The sequence below is a fragment of the Diadema antillarum genome, unplaced genomic scaffold, assembly GCF_040938485.1.
Source record: "Diadema antillarum isolate AM-2024a unplaced genomic scaffold, OU_Dant_1.0 seq00001064_RagTag, whole genome shotgun sequence".
In the NCBI taxonomy this organism is placed as follows: Eukaryota; Metazoa; Echinodermata; class Echinoidea; order Diadematoida; family Diadematidae; genus Diadema; species Diadema antillarum.
The window spans coordinates 517,874-540,389 of NW_027271890.1; the positions used below are offsets into that span (position 1 = coordinate 517,874).

The window sequence follows — 22,516 nt, forward strand, 5'->3', positions numbered from 1 at the left end:
AATTGAAGAAACTCACACCTGAACCTTCACCCCTTTGAATGTGAAATCTTTCTTTCAAGACAGACTTAATGCTGTGTGCTGCAGGCAAAAAAGAAAGAAAGAAAAAAAATACCAGAGAATACAAAATAAAATTGATTTATGGAGGTAAATTGTCGTGATGTTTTTTATTAGTAAAAAATTTGCATACTTCATTATTTGCGCCTCACAATCAAGTATTCAATGTTCTTTTTCACTTGGATATTATTGCAGAGATTAGAGAGATGTGTGGTACAGAAGGAAGACATGGAGGCTGACCTGTATGCTAAGGTAGGCAACCTTGGATGATTACTGTGATACCATCATCTGCATGATTTTCAACAGGACCAGAATAATCCTTTTCCCCCTTTTTTTGAACCCTAACCAGGCCAGGCTATTTTGGCTGTTCTGTGGCTGGGGAGGGTTGAATCACTCCCGCCCCCCCCCCCCCCCCACAATGTATTTGGGGGAAAAAAGATTAAAATTAATTGCTTATATGTATTTTATTGTTTTATGTATTTCTTCTTTTTGGACCTTTTGTTTTATCATTTTTTTAGCAAAATTTATGTCAGAACCTATTTCAAGCATAATTATGCTAAATTCAATTGATTTGAGCTAAGGAGCATGAAAATAGTCATATCTTTTTGAATAAGTTAAAACTCTACTTGCATAGACTTTGTACACAAAATCATGTTTTTGAGCCATTTTTGGTCAGACAAGCATGTATAAAAGATTGTGCAGTGTCGTAACAGTATGCCCAAATTTTTGCGGAAATGGTGTCAAAAGATGTGTGAGACTTTAAAGTAAAAAGTCAGGAGCAGCGCAGTCAAAAAATTTACCCTTTAAAAATACACCCTGTAAATTTTGAAGTGATTCTAGTTTGGGGAGTTTTGAGAGTTTTCTGATATTTTTGTAATTAACACATGATCTCAAAAATATTGCCTCTTATTGCACAAAATGTGATGTTTATCTTCCCCAAGGAATGCTGCTGCTTTCTTTTTCCTCCAGCATGATTACTGACCAGGGATTCAACCTTTTGTGAAATTGTCTTCCAAGTCCCGTTTTGCGAAACATCATACTTGCAAATTAAATGATGTATACAGTATCACAAGCCATATGTATAATTATGCCCTCAAGATGTTGTCAGGAGTTGTGCAAAAGGCTTCAAACGGTTCCTCCAAGGATGTTTGTTGACGAATCTTAAAGGGATCATATAGTTTTGGTTGAGACCTAATTTCAGGTTTCTAACATTTTTTGGTGAGATAATGAGAAACCTCGAATGAAATATGAAAGAGCATGTAATTCTATGAGGAATTTAATGTTTATTTGATGAAAGTTGGTTTTGAAATGGCTGAGATATTCAAAAAAAGAGTAATTCTAATAAAGTGTGGGACCCACACTTTATTACGATCACTTTGTTTTACTTTGTTTTCGAATATTTCAGGTATTCCAAACCCGATTTTCATGAGATAAACTTTGAATTCCTCTTAAAATGGTATGCTCTGTGCTGTATAATCAAGTGTTTTCTTGGTATCTCTCAAAAAGTTGCAAGCCAAATTCTCATCTCCACCAATACTGTACCATCCCTTTAAAGGACAAGTTCACCTTCATAAACATAAGGTTTGAGAAAATGCAACAATATTAGTAGAGCACATCAGTGAAAGTTTGAGGAAAATTGGACAATCGATGCAAAAGTTATGAATTTTTTAAATTTTTGTGTTGGAACCGCTGGATGAGGAGACTACTACAGCTTGTGAGTCATATGCGTACAACAGTATAAAGAAAATGTAAAAGAAAATTCAACATATTTTCACTTTTTTCGCATAATAAAAGAGCACTTGACTTGCCTCTTTCTAAAGGCAGGGGGAATAATATTACCCATAACATTTGTCGGTAACGAGTCAGGGGAATGTGTACTTTTTTCAAAAGATGGAATTTTGTGAAATTCTCTTTATATTTTCCTTATATTGTTGTACGCATGTGACATCTAGGTTATTCATACACTGCAGTAGTCTTCTCATCCCGCGGGTACTGCACAAAAACTTCAAAAATTCATAACTTTTGAACGGATAGTCTGATTTTCCTCAAACTTTCAATGATGTGTTCTATTAATATTGCTACATTCTCTCAATCCTTATGTTTATGAAGGTGAACTTGTCCTTTAACTTCTCAAGCCCTCTCTTGTGTCTGTGGGGGGTTCATGGAATCAGATTTGTAAGCTGAATATCTCCCACGGATACCAGCTGAAACATGGATCACATCAGTGGGACAAAGTGGACTTCAATGCATGAGCAAAACTTCTTGGGATAGGAAAGAAAAATGGTATGTGAAATTAGAAATGCAAATAAAATAGGTGATAGTAATGATAAAAAAACAACAAGTTAGTTTAAACAAAACACAAAAACACTACCCTTTCTGTGGAAAACAATAAAGTAGTCATCATATTGGCTTTTAGCCATTTCCTTGCAATGGTACTTTATTGGAGGGCTTTCCAAGAAGTGGCATGTGAATATGTCTGCTCGCTGATCTTTTTCTGCAGTTCGCAACCATTTTGAATGAGAAGAAAGCCAAAATCAGAGAGCTGAAACAAAAAGGTAAGAGAATCGGGTTTTGCCCAAGCGCTTTTAACTGTGGATTGATCAGAAGGATTGACCCCAACAGATATGCAGAATTGATTAGGCAAAAAAAAAAAAAGTGTAGTATGTCTGTTGTGGCATTTCCGAGATGTCCAAGATTTTAAATATTAGTTTTAATGTGTTCCCTGTTTCTCTACAGTTGAATCAGTTTTAATGATATGTTGTCTTTAAGCAGTGGACAACATTCTTCTTTACATGGTGAAATCATGTGATAAAGCTATTTTTTGTTGTTTAAATATGTCAAATATGTTGTAGAGAAGTGTTGTGTTTCCAGCATACTCTAACCTGGCATACTGTATGGATATATGCATAATTTGGCAAACACAAGGGATGTCGTAATGCATGCTCTACACAGCTGTACTGTAATTCGGCAGAACAACGCATCATGTTGTCATACAAGCTCTGTGCAATTGTACTGTAATTTTTCAAAACAATGCATGCTGGACTTCAGTTGTGTGGAGCCCATTGAATGTGTCATGCTGCTGTGATGTAAAACTTTTCTTAAATTTAATTAGTTTATTCCATTTAAGAAGTTGAACTTTTTTTCAGATGAAAAAGAAAACCTTAATGTGTCTCAGAATCTAAACAGACAAAGGTTACAAAAACAGGAATATACAAGTATACATGTATGTTGTTTTTCATTTATAGTATCTTCTGAGCGGAAAACATTAAAGGTTAAAGAGATCACAAAAGGTGAATATGAAAACTGGAGCCATTCTGATGCAGGGGTGCAAAGTTTGAAAGGGAGGGTAGGACGGGGGCCTTCCAGTACCATTCCAGTCCGTTTTAGGGTTGAAAGAACACACCTGCTCATCACCAAAGGTCATTGAGAAGGTCAATTAATAAGGATATGATCGACGGAGATTACAAACCACTTCTCATCCAGTTTCTTCATCCATTTCCTGTCTTGACCGTCAGGTAACCGACAGATCGAGGCAGAGGATGATGACGGCCGAGGTCAGAGGTCAAATCAGTCCCCTGACACGGTCAATCCGGAAGGTGAGGAGGAGGAGGAGATGGAGGTGGACGGGGACAATGACGACGATGCTGCGGACACGGATGAAGAACGAGAGGTGAGCTAATATTTGTAGGGCCAGAACTGTAATAGGGAAAGTAGTTCCCTATTATGTACCTTGTCCGATTTAGCAAGATTTTATAGTTAAATGAAAAGCAGGAATTCACCCCTAATATAAGTGTGGAATCAATGATTGCGGGTGTGTCAGTGGTAAACATCAGGGAAGGTTGAGGGCTATCAGACCACCTGTTTAAAAGTTTTCTTTCTTTTTTTTTCTTTAATGAAGTTTTGAAGGGGAATGAAATCCAAATATGTGGATTGAGTGTTTGCCGAAATACGCAACATATCAGTGAGAGTTGAGAAAAATTAGACAATTGTTTAAAATATGAATTTTTAAAAATTGTGATAAATCAGTGTGCCATCATCATTAGATAAAATAGTGATGTGACAGTAAGATAACAATATGAAGAAATTAAAGAGAATTCAACATATTTTCATCTTTCTAGCATAATGAAAGAGCATGTGGCTTGCTTCTTTCAAAAGGAAGGGTGAGCCATATTTCCCTTTGACATAACACATCAGTATCAAGTCAAGGGGCTGCATTTTATCATAAAAAGATAACATTTTGTGGAATTCTCCTTATATCTTTCTAGATAGCTAAACCACTGACCTACTGTGACATCACAAAGTGTTGTGGGTAATGAAGTTAGGAAATGTTATCTCCCATAATGTTAATGTAAGGAAAATTATCTCAGGAAGAGGGACATTACTTTTTCTCTTAATCGTGCTTGTGGTTCCCGATCCCAAAGGCAACAATGTAAAATTTGTGTCTCAAGGTGAAATGTGCAAAAAATTATGCTTCAGAAATATATTGCTTATACAGTAAAACAAACAAATGAAGAGATATTCAGAGAAAGACAGCACAATTGCGTGACCCAAGACAGTAGAGGGTCAAAAATAGCAGTTAATTTTTGTCTATTTTTCTAGCATTGTTTGTCACTTTTTTGGTATTAACTGTCTGGTTTTGTTTGTTTCACACCTTTCTGTCAAGTGACATGTTTTTCACAGGGTACAAATTCTCCAAACACTTTGTGTTATCTTATGTAAGTGGCAAAACAAAAAATTGTGTTTCTCAGCAGAAAAATACTGCGAGCAGAAAGCGGCAGAAGAAGGCCGAGGCTACCTCGAGCAGGGTCGAGCCAGAAGAATCGGACCTTTTTGATGAAGAGCCTCATCAAGAATCGTCCAACAACCCAAGGCAAGTTGTCTCCTCTCCCCTGCTCCTAACTTTCTATTTTTACCTCCGCCAAAGGAGGAGGAGCTTACGCGATTGTCGCCGTTGGTTTGTCTGTTTGCGAAATAGCTCAAAAAGTTGTTAGTGAACAGACTTGAACGAAACTTGCAGGAAAACTTGATAGTGACACACAGAAAAGATGATTCAATTTTGGTAGTGATCCGGGAATTGTTATGGATTTTTGAGGGATTTTTTTATCGTTTTGCAAATAGGGTCAGTGAACTTGGGAGTTCAAGTTGCACATTAGTAGAGGTTTGCATAAGCATAGCTGCAAGCTGATGAAGTAAACAAAAGACTTCTATTACATGTATTAGGAAATTGGGAAGTTTTCAGCATGCATGTATAATAATGTGGGGGGGGGGGAATAAGCTGCTTGGCGGAGGTCATTTTACACAGTGGATTTCGTGCAATATAAAGTCATATTATTATCATTATCATTATATGCACAATTTTTAAAAACATTTTGAAGCAAGCCCATCATCAGATAGATCAAAAGGAAATCTTTCCAACAGTACCTCGTTTGTTATGTAACAAGGAATTTGCTAAGTTATGATTAAAAATTTTCCATATTTTCTACTTATTTTCCCTTTTCTGTGATGCATTAATCGCAATTATCTCAATTTTACATTTGTGGAGTTAATTCGTTTTGCAATCAACTCTTCATTTCTATGTCATAAAATGATAGATATAATATATGTATGTGGTGGATTGTTTAGCAAGTGTGTGTTTAAATATCAAAGCAGCAAAAAAGCTGCTGAAAACTGCTTATCCAATAAAGGCGAGCCACTGGAGTAAAATGGAGTCAAAAGGGGCCTGAGCTTTTGATCCTAGCAGAATCTTTATTCTCTTTTTTTCATTTTTTAATTTCATTTTGTCCTTTCTTTGCGCTTTTTCCATTTCCAGACCCTTTTATTCCCAATTGATTCCTTCCTCCAGTCCGAGTCTCTCTTATACAGCCTTTTTCCACCTACACATACACACACTTGGTTTTGTTTGTTTATATACATACTTGTGCTTATTATGCCTTGCCTGCTTATCTACATACAATGTATACAATTTTCTCTCGCCCAGTTTTCATATGTGCTTTATTTTAATTATTTTTTTTTCAATATCTCTTTCATTACTGTTATTTCATTGTCATTATTATCATTACTGTGTGTGTGTATATGTGACCCTGCACCACAAAACAAACAAAAAGTCGCCAGATTTTTAGTTAAGGACATGGATTTTTAGTTAAGGACAGATTCTAAAAGGGCAGACTCTAAGCTTAAAAATGATGTATAACTCAATTAAAATGGACACTCCTAACCTATCTAAATATTGGAAAGAAAGTGCTCACTCTGGAAAAGTGCGAACCGAGAAAAGAGGCTCTGAAGTACAGTGTCTATCTGTCTATTCAAGCGTTATCTTTTACCAAACTGTGCTAGCTGTGCGATGAATGGGACGAAAAACAGGATGTACACCACTGGAGCAACAACAATGAAGGAATTATCAGATTAAATTGAAATTGAGCACACTCTATTAAAACATTATGTCCATGATTAATGCCAAGTTTCAAAGCAGGAGTGTTCTCCTTTCAAAAGTTATCAGACTTGAAAGTGAAGAGTTTGCAAAGGGTTATCAAGAAATGAAAAGGGGCCTGTAAGACATACCTGGTCTCACTACTCTACAAAAAAGGGTTGTAGAAAAACTACTGAAAATGCACTTTCCCATTCATTTTATGATGCCAAACTCAAGAATAATGAAGAAGAATAGCTCTTTCAGAAAATATGGAAAACTCAAAATTGACTTGGTTGACCCGTTTCACCTTTCTTGAGTCCTCACGTGAAATCAAGTGATGCGACTTTTTGTTCGTTTTGTGGTGCACGGTCACATAATTATACACTTGATATGTTTGATTACTTTCATTTTGTTGCCTCCTCCTGGTACACCTTTCAGGGTTCACTGTTTGCTCAGCCCCCCCCCCCCCCTTCCCCTGGCTGTTGCTTTTTTCACTCTTTCCCTTTCTTTATCCCTCTGGTGTTCCTTATCTTCTTTGATGTTGCCTCCCTATTCATCCTTTTCCTTCATTGGTTGCCCCCCTTGATCCTCATGATCCTTACTGACCCTCCTCTGCCTTTTGTCTGTCTGTCCACTCTCCTCTGCATTTTGTCTGTCCACCCTCCTGCTCTAATCCCCCGCCCCTTACCAGTTGGGCTCCTTGCCAGTGACCTCCCACCCTCTCCTTTGTTTTCTTTGCTCTGTGTACCCAGCCTGTCCCTGTCTGTTCTTGTTGTGTGATTCAGTCCTATTATGTGATTGCTTTCAATGCTTGTTTGTTATTTTGCCTCTGACGAAAAATTCTGCTAGGATGGAAAGCTCAGGCCCCTTTTGACTCCTAAATATCAAAGCACTCATTTGCAAACCGTTATCTTCCATTATCAATTTTGCCAGGATAGGGTAAGTTTGCTTTTGCTTTTTCTTTGAATGCAACTGAAACAACAAAATAATCACATGATCAACCAAAGGCTCTCATGAAACATTGTGACACATTAACAATGTATAATAAAACAGCAACAAAAACAACAACAACAGCAAGCGGTAGAAAGTGCTCGAATATAGCTTTCAGGACTTTGTGGGTAAACTCACAGCGTGTAGCCCAGAAAATGTGACTAGGATTCTTTTCAAAACTGTTTTTCTCTATACAGAAGAAGGAGAAGAGTACCTCAGATGAAGAAATCAGCCTCGGGGGGAAAACCTGCTATCCCCAAAGTATCATCAGGCGGGTGAGTCAGGAAAATCAAGAGTGTTTCACCTCACCCATCTCAGTTGGAGTGGTGAACGAGGTCTCCATCTCTGTAAAATTTCATAGAGCACACGTTAAAGACAAGCATTAAGCATTGTAATGCCTTCAATCTTCAAACCTCCCCCCTTCTCTTTCCACTTGTGATTTTCCTTCATTTTTTTCTTTGTTTTATATTTTATGGCTTGAGTTTTCTCTTCTTCATTATACAAGGTGGCCCAAAAAGAACGGAACACCTAAGATCTTTAATTTTAGCTATACTGTTGCTAATAGGTCACTATTTTGCGTACTATTGGAAAGGCCATACCTTTTCCCATATAATGACACCAAGTTCTTTAATTTTGGTTAATGCGTTACGATTTTAGAACCATTTTTGTCAACCCTTGCAATTTTCAAAATGTGATGATTTTGCACTCTCAGAGATACCGAAGCCAGCGAGAATTTGGCTTGTCATAGAACCAGTAGCGTTCACAATGTGCGGAATGTTGGGCGGACGGTGTTATTGTCGTCAGGTCGTCTAATTCACAATGGTAACGGACAATGACAACCACATTCTACACATTGTGAACGCTACTGGATCTATGGCAAGCCGAATTATCGCTGATTTCGGTATCTCTGAGAGTGCAAAATGATCACATTTTGAAAATTGCAAGGGTTCACAAAAATGGTCCTAAAATCATAACGCACTAACCAAAATTAAAGAATTTGGTGTCATTCTATTGGAAAAAGAATGGCCTTTCCAATAGTATGCAAAGTAATGACATATTTGCAACAATATTGCTGTAATTAAAGATCTTAGGTGTTCCGTTCTTTTTGGGCCACCCTGTATATTTTTTTTTTCCGTCTTTGTCGTATTTTGTCTCCCTTTGTCTCATTCGGTCTCATTGGCCCGAATTCACGAAGGTGGTACTAATGAAACCATGGTTTAAACCATGGACAAAAACCATGGAATGCCAAGTGTCGCATGGAATATATCATTATAAAAGTGGTCATTTCGTCGACAAAATGACCGTTTTTGTTATCGAATGTTCGTTTAGTTACAAAATGTTGTCATTTTCTTTAAAAATGCGTAATCATTTCATCGACAAAATGACTGATTTCGTAACGAAATACTCCATGCGACACTTGGCGCTCCATGGTTTTTGTCCATGGTTTATACCATGGTTTCATTTGTACCACCTTCGTGAATTCGGGCCATTGGGTGTTTTTTGCAGGACATGTTCGCCCAAGTATATGTGTGGATTGAGCAAATGCAGCGATACTATTACAACAAAACTGAGAAATGAATAGAAAAGACAAATGAAAGAGCACTTGCCTCTCTCAGGAAGCAGGGGAACAAGTTTACCCAATATCATGTGTTAGTAAACAGTTGATGGAATGTGTTCATTTTATTTTAAAAAAAAGAAGTAAAATTTGGAGGAATTCTATTTATATTTTCTTTTATATACAGTTATACTGCAGTGATTTCATCTGAAATTGTCAGCAGTGGCGGATCCAGAGGGGGCGCAACCGGCGCACGCCCCCCCCCCCCTTTATTTTTCGTAAAAAACAAAAGAAATAAAAAGAAAAACAATGAAACGAAACCCGGAAGTGGCACCAGAAATATCAGTCACGCCCCCCTCAGATATTGTCACTTTGACAATTCATTACTTTTTAGCAGATTATGTGATTTTCCTCAGACTTTTGCTGATGAAGAGCACTTCACTTGCCTCTTACAGGATGTAGGGGAAATAATCTTACCCTTAATTTACATATACATGTATACATGTACATGTACATCCATAACAAATCGAGGAATGAGTACTTCTATTTTTGTAGAAGAAAATGAAGTTTTTGTGGAATTCTTTATTTATTTTCTTTATAATTGTTCTACGCATGTGACATCACAAACTGTTTTAGTCTTCTCATCCAACAGTAACTGCAAAGAAACTAAAAAATGTATAACTTTAGAATAGATTGTCTGATTTTCTCAAATTTTTGCTGATGTGTTCTATGTTGCTACATTCATTAATCTACCCCAGAATTTAAGACAAATCACTGATATAAATCGATACAAGTCTGCTTTTAAAACGCATTTGTTTACGATGTAAGCAGACATGAAACTCGGTACCATCACTGTATTTGGAATTGTATGTTTTTGCATAATCTTTCCATTAACCCTAACTATGCCGGGCTATTGAGGGAGATGATAGAGCGGGGGGGGGGCAGGTCCCCCCCCCCCCTCCGGATCTCGGCCGTTGACCGCGCGATAGCGACTTAAATTGGCACACACATAATGATGCATAATGATGCATGAAATCAGACAATTTGGTTTGAATCACTATTAAAATAAAGCTCAAAACAGGCACATTTTTTGTGTAAATATTCTTTTTAGTGTCCTTAGCAAATGTAAGAGAAAAAAATTGTGGAATCAGAAAAAATTTCTTATGTATCTTATTTTTTTGTATTTCTTATGTATTTCTCTGTTTTTTTTACTTTATGTTTTTCATTGTTTTTTCGATGAAATTTGTCCGCGACATTGTTCCGAACAAGAAAATATGTTATCAATTGATTTTAATCTCGAGGAGGCCCCCCCCCCCCCCCCCCCCCGACGTTCGGCGCGATGTATCGCAATCGCAAAAAGCTATCGCCGCGACATTTCACAACTTTTTTCTTTCGAGTCTCCCGCATCTTTTGACACCAAATTTGCGATGCCCAGGTGCGCGGTTCCGAAGTTGCGCATAAATATGCAAGTGCATGTCAGACCTTGGGCAACCCTCCTGAGCTTCTAGAAAGTAATGAACCAATAACACCTATTTTTAGTGACCTTCCCATACCAGATGGTCCGTTTACGATGAGTGAGTACACGAAGGCTAAAGCAGAAATGAAGAACAACAAAAGCAGTGGGGAGGATGGGGTAGCCCTTGAAGTTCTGAAATATGTTCCTGTGGATGATATTATCTTAGAATTTATCAGCCGCTCATATGAGGATGGGGACCAGCCGGAACAGTGGTCTACACTTAACATCATCCCAGTACCAAAGTCAGGGGATCTCTCCCAGACTGACAACTACCGTGGGATTTGTCTGAGCTCAGTAGTATCCAAAACATATAACAGAATGATCTTGAACCGTATCAGACCCTACATTGATCCACTGCTTAGGGACTCCCAGAATGGCTTCCGACAGGAACGATCGACTGTAGGACAGATCCTAGCACTTAGAAGAATACTTGAAGGAGTGAGAGATAGGAGCCTCCCTGCAGTGATCACATTTATCGATTTCAAGAAGGCCTTTGACAGCATCCATCGGGGGAAGCTCCTAGAGATTCTCAACGCTTATGGCATTCCTGAGAAACTAGTTCGTGCGATTGATGTCATTTACTCCAAGACGCATGCAAAGGTGTGCTCGCCTGATGGAGAGACAGAGTATTTTGAAATACTGGCTGGGGTACTTCAAGGAGACGCATTGGCACCCTTTTTGTTTATCGTAGCCCTTGACTATGCTTTGAGGCTTGCCATCAATGGCAAGGAGGATGAGCTTGGATTTACATTGGTGCCCCGCCAAAGCCGTCGTGTTCCGCCCGTAATGGTCACTGACCTTGATTTTGCTGACGATATTGCCTTAATATCAGATACGACTGAAAAGGCAAGGGAGCTGCTATTTGCAGTGGAAAAGGAGTGCAAGAAGATTGGTCTACGGCTCAATGCAAAGAAGACAAAGGTGATGGCATTTGATATCGACGATACCACTATCACAACCTTAGACGGCGCAGTACTCGATGTGAAGAACGACTTCAAGTATCTGGGCTCCTGGATTGCCTCGACAGAACAAGACATCAGGATCAGACGTGGCCACGCATGGAATGCTTTGCACAGTATGAGGAAAGTGTGGAAATCTCAGCTTAGCGACGACATAAAACGGCGACTTTTTGTCACAACAGTTGAGTCTGTATTACTGTATGGAGCAGAGATGTGGACACTTACAGCCAGACAAGAGAAAGCATTGGACGGAGTGTACACACGCATGCTCAGGATAGCCCTTAATGTGTCATGGAGTGACTACGTTAGAAATGATGACTTGTATGGTACATTGCCAAAGGTGTCTGACAAAGTGCGTGAGAGAAGGATGCGATTAGCGGGACACTGTGTGCGACACCCTGAGCTATCTGCGAATTCCCTCGTACTCTGGGAACCTAAACAGGGAACTGCAAAACGAGGAAGACGTAAGGCCACTTTAATCAGTGTCCTGAAGAAGGATGCAGGCCTTGAAAGCATTAATGACCTGCGGACAGTCATGTTAAATAGAGAGGTTTGGAGGCGCAACTTTGTTTATGGAACCCGAGTTGGCATCGGCTGAAGCAAGTACATATTATAGCAAGTACATGCCCTCGAATAAGTAGTAGTATGTCAGACCAAAAATTGCTCAAAAACGTGAATTTGTGTACAATTTCTATGCAAACTGTGTTTACAGGCAAATTTCATAAAAGCATGATTATTTTTGGGTTTTATTGATTAAAATCAATTCATAACATATTTTCTTATTCGGAACAATGTCGCGGACAAATTTCATCGAAAAAACAATGAAAAACATAAAGTCAAAAAAAACAACGAAATACATAAGAAATTAAAAAAAAATAAAATACTTAAGAAATTTTTTCTGATTGCACAATTTTTTTCTCTTACATTTGCTAAGGCCCCCCCCCCCCCCCCCCCCCGGCCTAGTTAGGGTTAAAGGAATGGCATAGTTTTCGTTGAGATGGGGATTCAGCTCTTAATTTTTGCAAGATAATTATGAAACCACTTAAAAATTTTAAAGAGCAATACAGTTCTTAGAGTACTTCAAAGTTTACTTGATGAATATCGGTTTTGAAATGGCCCCGATATCCAAAAACAGAGTAAAACAAAATGGTCCTAATGAAAGACGGGTCCCACCATTTATTATGAACGTTTTGTTCTGGATTCACTCAGTCATTTCAAAACCATTTTTCATCGAATAAACTTTGAGGTTTCCCCATTATCTCCCCAATAAGTTGGAAACCTGACGCTACATCTCAACCAAAACTATCCCATCCCTTTAAACTCCTCTGTGTTCTGTGTTTTAGAGCAGTCAGGTCTCCCAGACTCTGCATGAGGTTTCCTGAAAACTTTAACAGGGAACTTAATATTTGCGACGCGGACGATTAGACGACGATTGATTGCGTTGGACGTTCTCCTCTCTCCCTGCGTCGTGTTGCAAAGTACTGTAGCTTTTAGATTACGCGAGGACGTAACATGTAAAAAATAAAAGATTAAAAAAAAAAAAAAAAATGGCGCCCCCATATTGACCAGTGCATCAAATAGCGCTTTCCGTCGTAGATTGAGCGGACGCAAAAATGGCTCAGGTCGCGAAGTGAAAGCTCAGTCGACGCGAGATATTAATATGTCGATTTTAATAAGCGATTTTAGGCACGCTCAGAACATTTTTTTTTCCTCTGAGCATCCAGGTGGCGGACATCTAAAGCTCGTTGATATCTCTTTATGTCTAAATATTCTAAGTGATTACAGAAGTCCTGATTCTGGGCATATTTTGTCCAGTGAAATGTATGTATTAATTCCTCGTCTACTGGGGGGAAAAAAGGGGGAAAAAAATCACGCAACTCAAGTCAGTTCTGTCGTGCAGGCTCATATTTATAGGTTGCCATAATAATATAATAACTATAACATTGAATATTGTTGTAGAAGTCGATTCACATGAAAAATTCAAGTCAATGACTTCAAACCGAAATTAAAAGACACATGAAATCTACTTTAAAAATTGAAGAAATCAAAACTGTTCAACAAACAGTCCGATTTCCCTCCAACTTTTACAGCTTTCGGTAATGATCTTTGAGAAATCCGCATTCGCTGCAACAATATGTAATACGTTTCGGCAAAGCCATCTTTCACTAAGTAGAGATTTACAATTTTCAACTTATAATCCTTCTGGGCAATTCCACGGTAACTGACGTTACGCGTAAGGATTTTCATAAAATTGTTTGTGTTGTAGTTTTGTGAATGAAAGCACCTGGGGCTTGTAATTAGCATTGATGAATGAGTTCATGAGAATGAAGAAATAGGTGGAAAGTTTTTCTCTCAAACTGCATTTCTTATCACATAGCAAGTGAAAATGTGTTGGTAACTGACGTTACGGAAAAAGGACATGAGAAATTATGGTGTAGATTTAAGTGGAAATATCTCATGTCCCTGACTTCTAAACTTTATGTGTTTAATATGGCAATAAACCTAGGTTCTTAGGAACAGGTGTGCAAAATAATGTGCACTTTAGATATTTCCTCTTAGCACCATGCCAATTTCAGTGAAGGCATGACGGTAACTGACGTTACGCTTACATTTGCCATAGGGTTTACACATGGAAAATCATGATTAGGAATAGTTTTGTGATATTTTATAATTCTGACCTTTCAGAGTGATTTGTTTGATATGGAATCATACCTTGGTTCATCAATTACAAATACCCAAATGAAATGAAACATAAGTCCATTTTCTTTATGTTTTATGAAAACTTAAAGGTAAACATGTCAGTAACTGACGTTACACAGACTTTTGCTATGAGGTTTACAAAGAACTAATTTATTTAACAGGTTATTATACTGCTGCAGTATACCAGTAACAATCCCAGGCATTTACTTAGCAACAAATTAAAACAAAATCTAAAGACAAAAATGGGGTGGGGCCCTTAGAGGGCAAGCTTCCCCCCCCCCCCCATGCCATAGCACAGTTGAGCAAAAATAATGTAAATGCACCAGAGGATATTTCTTGACATTTGTTTTAAGATTGAATGCTTATTCAACAGTTATGATTACACAGAGCCATCAGCAGTTCCAAGTATAAATATTGACATAACTTATGGTTGGTTTTTTGTTTTTGTTTTGTTTTGTTTTTTATGAACAGGAAAGTTTCTATCTAGAGTACCCCACCCATAATGCCCTCCAGTACTACACGAAACACAGACGTTTTTTTGTGTGTGAAAAAAAAAAAATCTTTCAGGTCATGGGGAAAAAACACATACAAATAAAAATATTCATAAATATGTATGAAATCTACTGTGATATATTCTTTCTTCTTTTCTTTATTTTATTCCTTCTCCCTCAAGGCACTGTTAGGGCCACAAATAAAAAAAAATGATCTCCATTATCAATAATGATTTAAATGAATAGTGTTACACTTTTAATATTTTTTCTGTGAAGAAGAAACATGCTTTCTTGGTCAAAAGGGCATTACTGTATTTGTTTATTCCTTGATTGAAGGAATGGAATTGTTTTTCTTTTCCTTTTCACTGGTATATCAAGGCTTGCAAATACATCCCAGATACCAAGAAATAGGACTTTGCACCGAAATAAATTCTAAGATCAATATAAACGAATCTTCCTGTTCATAATTATCATGTATTACAAAAATGTCCCTGCATGAATGAAATAAAGTAATCAACAAATATGAACAGTTTTTTAATTTACCCTAGAATCACCTCTCACTTTGAGCAACATCAGTGTTCGTTTCGAACAGTAATGACAGTACATGCCTTATGTCAGGCCTACTTATGTACCATTTCAAGATGTGCCATATTAACTAAACCACACATTTAAGTGCAAGCGAAGAAATATATCTGTTCCTGCATTTGCCTTGAGGTAGAAACTCCACTAAGCTTCCAGAAAAAAAAGAAAAATGCTTGCAAAAGTAGTCATTAGTAAAGATTATAAAACTGTTGGTATACAGCTGTACACAAGATTTTTAATAGAAAAAGGTGGTTACCACACAACCACATCATTGATTAGGCCTACAAATTTGGTAGCTTTATCATCCCGTAGGACAGTGAGTACTGTATAGTAATTTGATTGCATTTTATTGCATGTGGTAAACCTAAACTTCCAGATGATTTAACCTTAAACTTGTGCTGAACCGAAAATCAAAAGCTCAAGCCCCCGCCCCCACCCAAAAGAAAATATGATAAATAAATAAATAAGATAAAGTGAACCAAAAAGAAAAATGTATCCATGGACATACAGTGTACCATGGTGATGACATCATTCCCTATCAAAGGGATTGCTGCTCTTTGTTGATAACCTTTGACTTCCCAGATGTATTGAAATGGCCTAAAGTCAAAAAATTTGCCTAAGTTATAATTACTGTCATGGTAACTGACGTTACATACTGGTATATGACATTTCGGTAACTGACGTTACACATTTTGATGTGTTCATTTGACTCTCCAGTATGCCAAGTATCCTTATTTTCTGGTATTGAAAGGAAGGCATATGGGCATACATTAGAAATCCTAAGTTATATCATACAGCTCACTTTCTTTGATAAATAATGTTAAAATTTCCTTGTTTTTGGTAACTGACGTCACATCCATCATTGTCACACTAATTAAAAGTTTTTATAAAATTCTTTGAAGCAACCAGCTTTTTCTTTTTATCATGTGGTAAAAGACTTGTCTGGTAACTGCATGCATATAAAAGATTGTTGTTTAGAGTACTAATAAAGTGGATATACAGAGGGTAAATTATGTGACAATACACTCTTTCTTACCATTAAGTTATAGGCATATTTTGGCAGCCATTTTGAAAATCAAAATGGCCGCTTTTATTGAAAAACATAATGATTCTTAAAACTTCAACTCAAGTATTGTCTGAAAATGTATGGTGTTTGAAACAAATATCATTTTGAATTTTCGGCATCTGTGTCCTACCTACCGTGGAATTGCCCTTCTGTAGAAAATGTATCTGACTTCAAAAGACTCGAAAAAGGTGAAACCTTACTAACATTCTTTTGGACTTTGTAGAATTTGCTCAACAGCCAATATTACCATTGTTGTCTTCCGGTAACTCCATAATCTATGCTGCTTTTACGCCATTTTCCCGGTGGCCACGGCAGTCACGTTTCAGACCACAATGGGCAAAACAGGATGGATACGAGACCACGCGATGGGGCGTGATGTACAAACGCGACAGGCCGTGATTGCCGTAGATGCCCTGACAGATTTTTGAACTGTCAAAAAATTTGACGCGGCAATCACACTGCTAATGAGAAACCTTGTTGTCCGTAATAAACGGTGTGAACGCAGCAAAACGTGACAAGACTTACCAGGCCGTAACAGAACTTGAGGCGGTCCATAGTGGGGCGCGACGGAAAGTATCATGTAGATTAGGTTTGTCAGACGCCATAAGAACGACGTCATTCTTATAGCCATAATTATGTTCACCGGAGCAAGGACTGGAACGGACAAGACCAGAATATGTAGAGACGGGAAAACAGAAGAATATCCCATCTACCACTACGTTTCGGGTAAACGGGGGCTGGCGAAAACATGGTGTGAACGTAACATAATTATATAGGCCTTAAGTACGACCTCTACCAATATCCAGCCGTGTCGAAACCGGCGCCCGTCCGGATAAGCGATTTGGTCGGATATGGGAGAACTTTTTTCTTTTTTAATATGACATGAGTATAAATAGAGGCTGCTTTCCCAGTGGTAGTAGCTACATAGATATCCCTGCACGGCAACTGTATTGGAATTTATGCTAGCCTTCGCTAAATGTCATGAAATTCTTAACATGATTCTGCAGGATATATGGGATTAAAGGCGTGAATCTTGTAGAAGTTTTGATTGTGCGTGAAGTATTTTTCTTCCTCGCTGCTTGGAAGCGTGCCGGGATGAGCGAGGGATGGAGGTCGGACTGTATTAGAATATTTTAGGCTCATGTCTGAGCTAAAATATGTCGTCTGCGTGTGTTATTTCTTTTCTTCACTGGTGCTAAACAAGTTAAGCACGGCGATAGGATTCGACCGAGACAGCCTAACCCGTAAAAAAGGCCAGATACCGTGTTTTCCATGAATTAGTTCTGCATCTTTTCGAGGTGATTCGTCACAGCAAATTTAAGCTTCAACCAACCTTATAATATATAATCATTTCATTAGCTGTATATAGCTCCTGTACACTACTGAGGACTTTGTAGAGCCGAACGAGCCCTACACACCTTCACTGCCCATACATAACGGTGATGGATTGGCTTTAGATAGGACGAACTGGACCGTAATAAACTGGGTGACAAAACGTGTTCAGAATCCCTATTTAGACCAGGATTAGTCCTTCTATTTAAAATCCAGATCGCTTCTTTGATCTTCCTATTCAAATGTTCTCAAGCAGGGTTATGGCTAGCCTTTTGTCAAGGCCCTCTCACCGTATGGTGAAGAGAGCCTCGCTGAATGGGCTAGCGCGAGGGCCTTCGCACTGTCAATCTCGGCAGGGCTCGCTTCGCTCACCCAATACAGCGAGATGGCCTTAACCAAATGCTAGGTTTTATACGGCATGTTTCTCAGAAACGGCTAGAATTGCTGGGTGTCTACTGGCTTTCCATGTCTTTTGAATCAGTGGCCTCACACTTTCTTCATTGGTCCTATAAAGAGATTGTGCTAGCCCGCTCCACACGCTGCTCACGTTCACGCCTTGCCTTGCCGTAACGGCTTTCATCCGCAACGAGCTATAGTACTCAATTTGCGCGGGTAGGTACATTGTATGCGATGTCACGTCAAAGTTACGAAGGCTTGCAAAAGGCTACAATCTCCCTAAACATGACACGCCATTAAAACCAAAACAGCAACAACAACAATTGGCAAATCTATTCATTTATTGTTGTTGTTGTTGGTGGTGGTGGTGGTGGCCGGTGTTTTTGTTTTGCTTGTTTGTTTGTTTGTTTGTTTGTTTGTTTGTTTGTTTGTTTTTGGCACGTCGCGTTGCCCATTGACTTCCAATTAGGAGGGCACGCAGAAACGCACATGTGGGTGTATTCGATTCAAACTACCGGTTTGTTTTGTGAACGTGGGTCTGTATATTAAAGTCAATGCATAAAGATTATGAAAAACGCACACACATACCAGTAAGTTCCTTCTAATGACCGCACATTCCATTCGTAGGGTATAGGGCCGAGGTGCCACCCCTCCCCCTCCCCCCCCCCCCCCCCAATCCAACCACCAAAAACGAAACACTTTGCCACAATGAAAAATAACAGATATGGAAAAAAAAAACGAAGAATATCCGGCGAGTTTACCCCCATTATTCCACCACCAACCTTGCATATTCTTTGGACCCCCCCCCCCCTATCAAGTGCTGAAATGGGCCTTTGAACATACTTCCCCTTGAGCCATTCAGACCCCCCCCCCCCCCCCTCCCCGAAATGTAGAAATTTACATGAAGAAATTAGGGTCCCTGCTTTTCTCAGGACAATGAATGTGCACGAAGCCCGAGTTTACGTTGGTTTACGTCTATAATCAGTGAACTAAAACAGAGCGCGAAATCGGTTTACTTTTCACAAGCGCGAAATCAGCGCGCAATGGTGCCCTACATGATCTGTCACGCACGAAAATTTGCATAATTCATAGAATTCGGGCCAAAGCGTCTGGTACTCATCTCTATTTATATCTATTCATGTATTTATTTTGTTTGCTTATCAAGCAATTAATGTATTCATTCATTCATTTGTTCTTTCATGCATGCATTCATTCATTCATTCTTTCTTTTATTTATTTATTCATTCATTCATTCATTCATTCATCCATTTATTCATTCATTCATGCATGAATTCATTCTTTCATTTATCAATTCATTCATTTCTCAATTCATTTGTTTATCAATAAATTCATTAATTAATTCATTTCTCCATTCATGTGTTTATTGATTGACTCATTCATTCATCATTCATTCATCTATTTTTCATTTCAGAACACCTTCGACATCGAAGACGCCGTCGTTGACGAAGACGCCATCGAGAGAGAAGACCCAAGGACTGCCGGCATCGGAGAGTGTGGATGACCTTTGCGATCAGATCTGACCTCATCCCGCTTTCTGATGTCCAAGGAAAATGTCACCTCGGAATGATAAACAGCTGAAGAGGGCACGGACAACACTCGGTATTTTCGCGTACAGATAATTTCGCGAATGAGGATGACACGGACATTATATTTCCAGATATGTTGTTTTCGCGAATTGACTGCGAGGCTATCGTAAGTAGGCCTACGCTATTACGAGTACCCTGCATAGCACGTATCGACATTTTCGCGTAAATCTTGTAGTTGTAAATTCGCGGTCCGACAGTGATTCGAGGAATTCGCGAAAATTATACCCTCGCGAAAATAACGACTGAAAGTAGGAATTTCCTCCATCGAAGTTCGATTCTACACCATTATGTGTGTAAGTTAAGGTGACTTTGATGAAAGTGAAATTAAACGAAAGTAATGATAGAAGATGTATCATAATCGGAAATAGAATGAGTGTTGTTGGTTTCATTTTCTATTGTTAGAGTTTCAAATATTTTCACAGAAAAATGATGATTGTCACAAGCGAATATGTGACATTATTGTAGCTGACGTTTGATAATACTGTCCATCATACCAACTCCAAAAACTTCCTGGTAGATTATCAATATTACTCTACCTATTTTCCTATTTGCCAAGCCATGCCATTTCCAGTAATCAATGATTGTGTTACAGTACTATTTGTGTTTTGTGTTTACAGTACGCCCAAAAAAAGTCAGATCAATGAAAGTTATAAAAAAAAAAAAAACTTTCTTCATCAGTTTACATGACTGCAGTGTATACATCGATTGCTAGTCTCCGTGCCCCAGTCTGCTTCCTAATAAAAATAGGAATAGCCAAATTTTGAGATATAGTAAATTAATGTTATGTTAAATTGAGCAAGGTGTGATAATTCAACAAAGAAAACAAAACCCAACTTGTTATAACTTTGGGTGCTAATTTCCAGAAGCGCAGAGCAAACAGCCCAAAGAATGTCCAAGGAGGTCCCGGGTAAAGGGGAAATCCCGTCCAAATAATAAAGGTAGTCTGCTCAGCAAGAGTAAAATATTACGAGTTCAATGGTAAAATTTTGATCAAAATCGGGTGAAAAATAATGACGTTATGACATTTTGAAGTTTCGCATATTTTTCAGGAAACAGTTTTTGAACTGTCAATATGAATATGTAATGGCAAAGTGAGCATGTCATTCCTTCGCAACTTGCCATTATAGTTTGTACATAAAGTTTTTGAAACTTCCAGTTTTTCATTCAAACGCATAAATGCCCGAGGCTCAAATCTTGGTGTCTTTAACTGATCACTATTCTGAAGTTATTCAATCAAGAATAACATCATGCTTCAGACTTCATTGACAGAAACACTGATTTTTTGTCATTCATTTGTACATGATCAATGGAAAATTATGAGGCTATGACATGGTGAGCTCATTCATTTGCATATTCATATCTGCTGTACATGAACTGTTTTGCAGGAATTAGCAAAACTTCAAAACGTCATAACCTCCTTATCTTTCATCCCATTTCAGTCAAATTTTTACCGTTGAACTCGTAAGATTTTACTGTTTTCATGAGACCAGCTTATATTTGAACTGGATTTGCCCTATGTGGCACACTGCCGTGGCGTAATTTCTCACAGTAATCATACACGTATTATAGTCATAAATATGCTTTATCTTTGTCTCTTCTACAAGTAAGCAGTGAACCAATATGAATGTAACCCTTAAACCTGGGTAGAAATTCCCTTCAACAACCGCTGAAGTGGCTAATGTTTCCTTAATGGAAAGTACAGTAAACTTCGCATAAGTGGTTTGCATTGAGACTGAAGAAAGTGCCTTGACCTAAACAGGATTCCCTTCTAGGGAGAATCGAGATTTTGTTTGTTTGTTTGTTTGTATGTTTGTTTGATTGTTTGGTAAAAGATTTTCTTTCTTTTTTCAAATTATTTCCTTTGATTCGTTCGCGCCGTAGGCTTACGTATGATTTACATGTTTATATGCATGTCTTGATGGGTGTTTAGACACGTTTGAATAGTTGTTTTTTTTTTCTGCTTTGTTTATTTTTGTTTTGTGTGGATTCGTCTGTAAATTGTGTGAGTTCCATTGAATTTTAAAAGAGCATTGCTGTGATAGATTTTACATGGAAATACATGTACACTGCGCTAGTGTTCGACAAAACACAACTAGTAGTCGCAGGTTGTTGCTAATAAAGTTTGTAGGTCGATTTTTCTGTTCGGTACCAAATACACAATAATAGCCAGTCATAATCCACTAGCAGTTATCACAGCCATTTGAACCTCGTTTTAATACACTATCGGTACACTCATTTTTTGTTTGTTTGTTTGTTTATGTGTTTGTTTGTTTATTGTTTGCAGTATTTCGGATTGTGCATCACAAAAATATCAAAAAGTCGTTATATTTTTTTTTTTCGTGAGTTCCATGGATGTAAAACCCTTTGCTTTCGGCTCCGTGGAACGGGGATATTCATTTTAGCGTAAATCAAATCAACTTGAACTGAAATACGATCTGTAATTGTGCGAGAATATTTTGAAAAACGGTCCACACTTTTATTGTGACATGTATATTTTACCAGCGGTGCCTCATGAGAGATAGTACAGTGTTGTGATGTAACAATGCAGCTATCATTCAAAGTCTTATTGTGAGGTATGTAATGATGGTATTTACCTGAGGAAAATACACTTATCGCGTGTGCCTTGCACTGTACTGGTAGTTGGTTGCCACAAACGCATCTTTCTTTCGCTCCGTACTCGTATTCTACTGATTTTTGTCATAGATTTGTAGTAGATAAATCCGATAACCATCATGTCATAAAAGTATTGTAATCTAGTTGTTTTGTAATAGTTTTGATAGCTTTGAGTACATGCTCACCTGACTCAGTAAATCGTCTTTCTGAATAATGATTGTAAATATCTCCGCTTCCAGGGCTCTTTAT

At 38.1% G+C, this 22,516-nt stretch overlaps 1 long non-coding RNA gene across 1 annotated transcript; it reads left to right on the forward strand.

Annotated features, from left to right (window-relative positions):
* The first annotated feature begins 4,803 nt into the window (after window positions 1-4,803).
* LOC139743269 (uncharacterized) lies at window positions 4,804-20,102 on the forward strand. The gene is made up of 3 exons (XR_011711747.1): window positions 4,804-4,924; window positions 7,648-7,725; window positions 19,480-20,102. It is a non-coding gene; the product is annotated as an uncharacterized lncRNA (long non-coding RNA).
* Window positions 20,103-22,516: the final 2,414 nt, after the last annotated feature.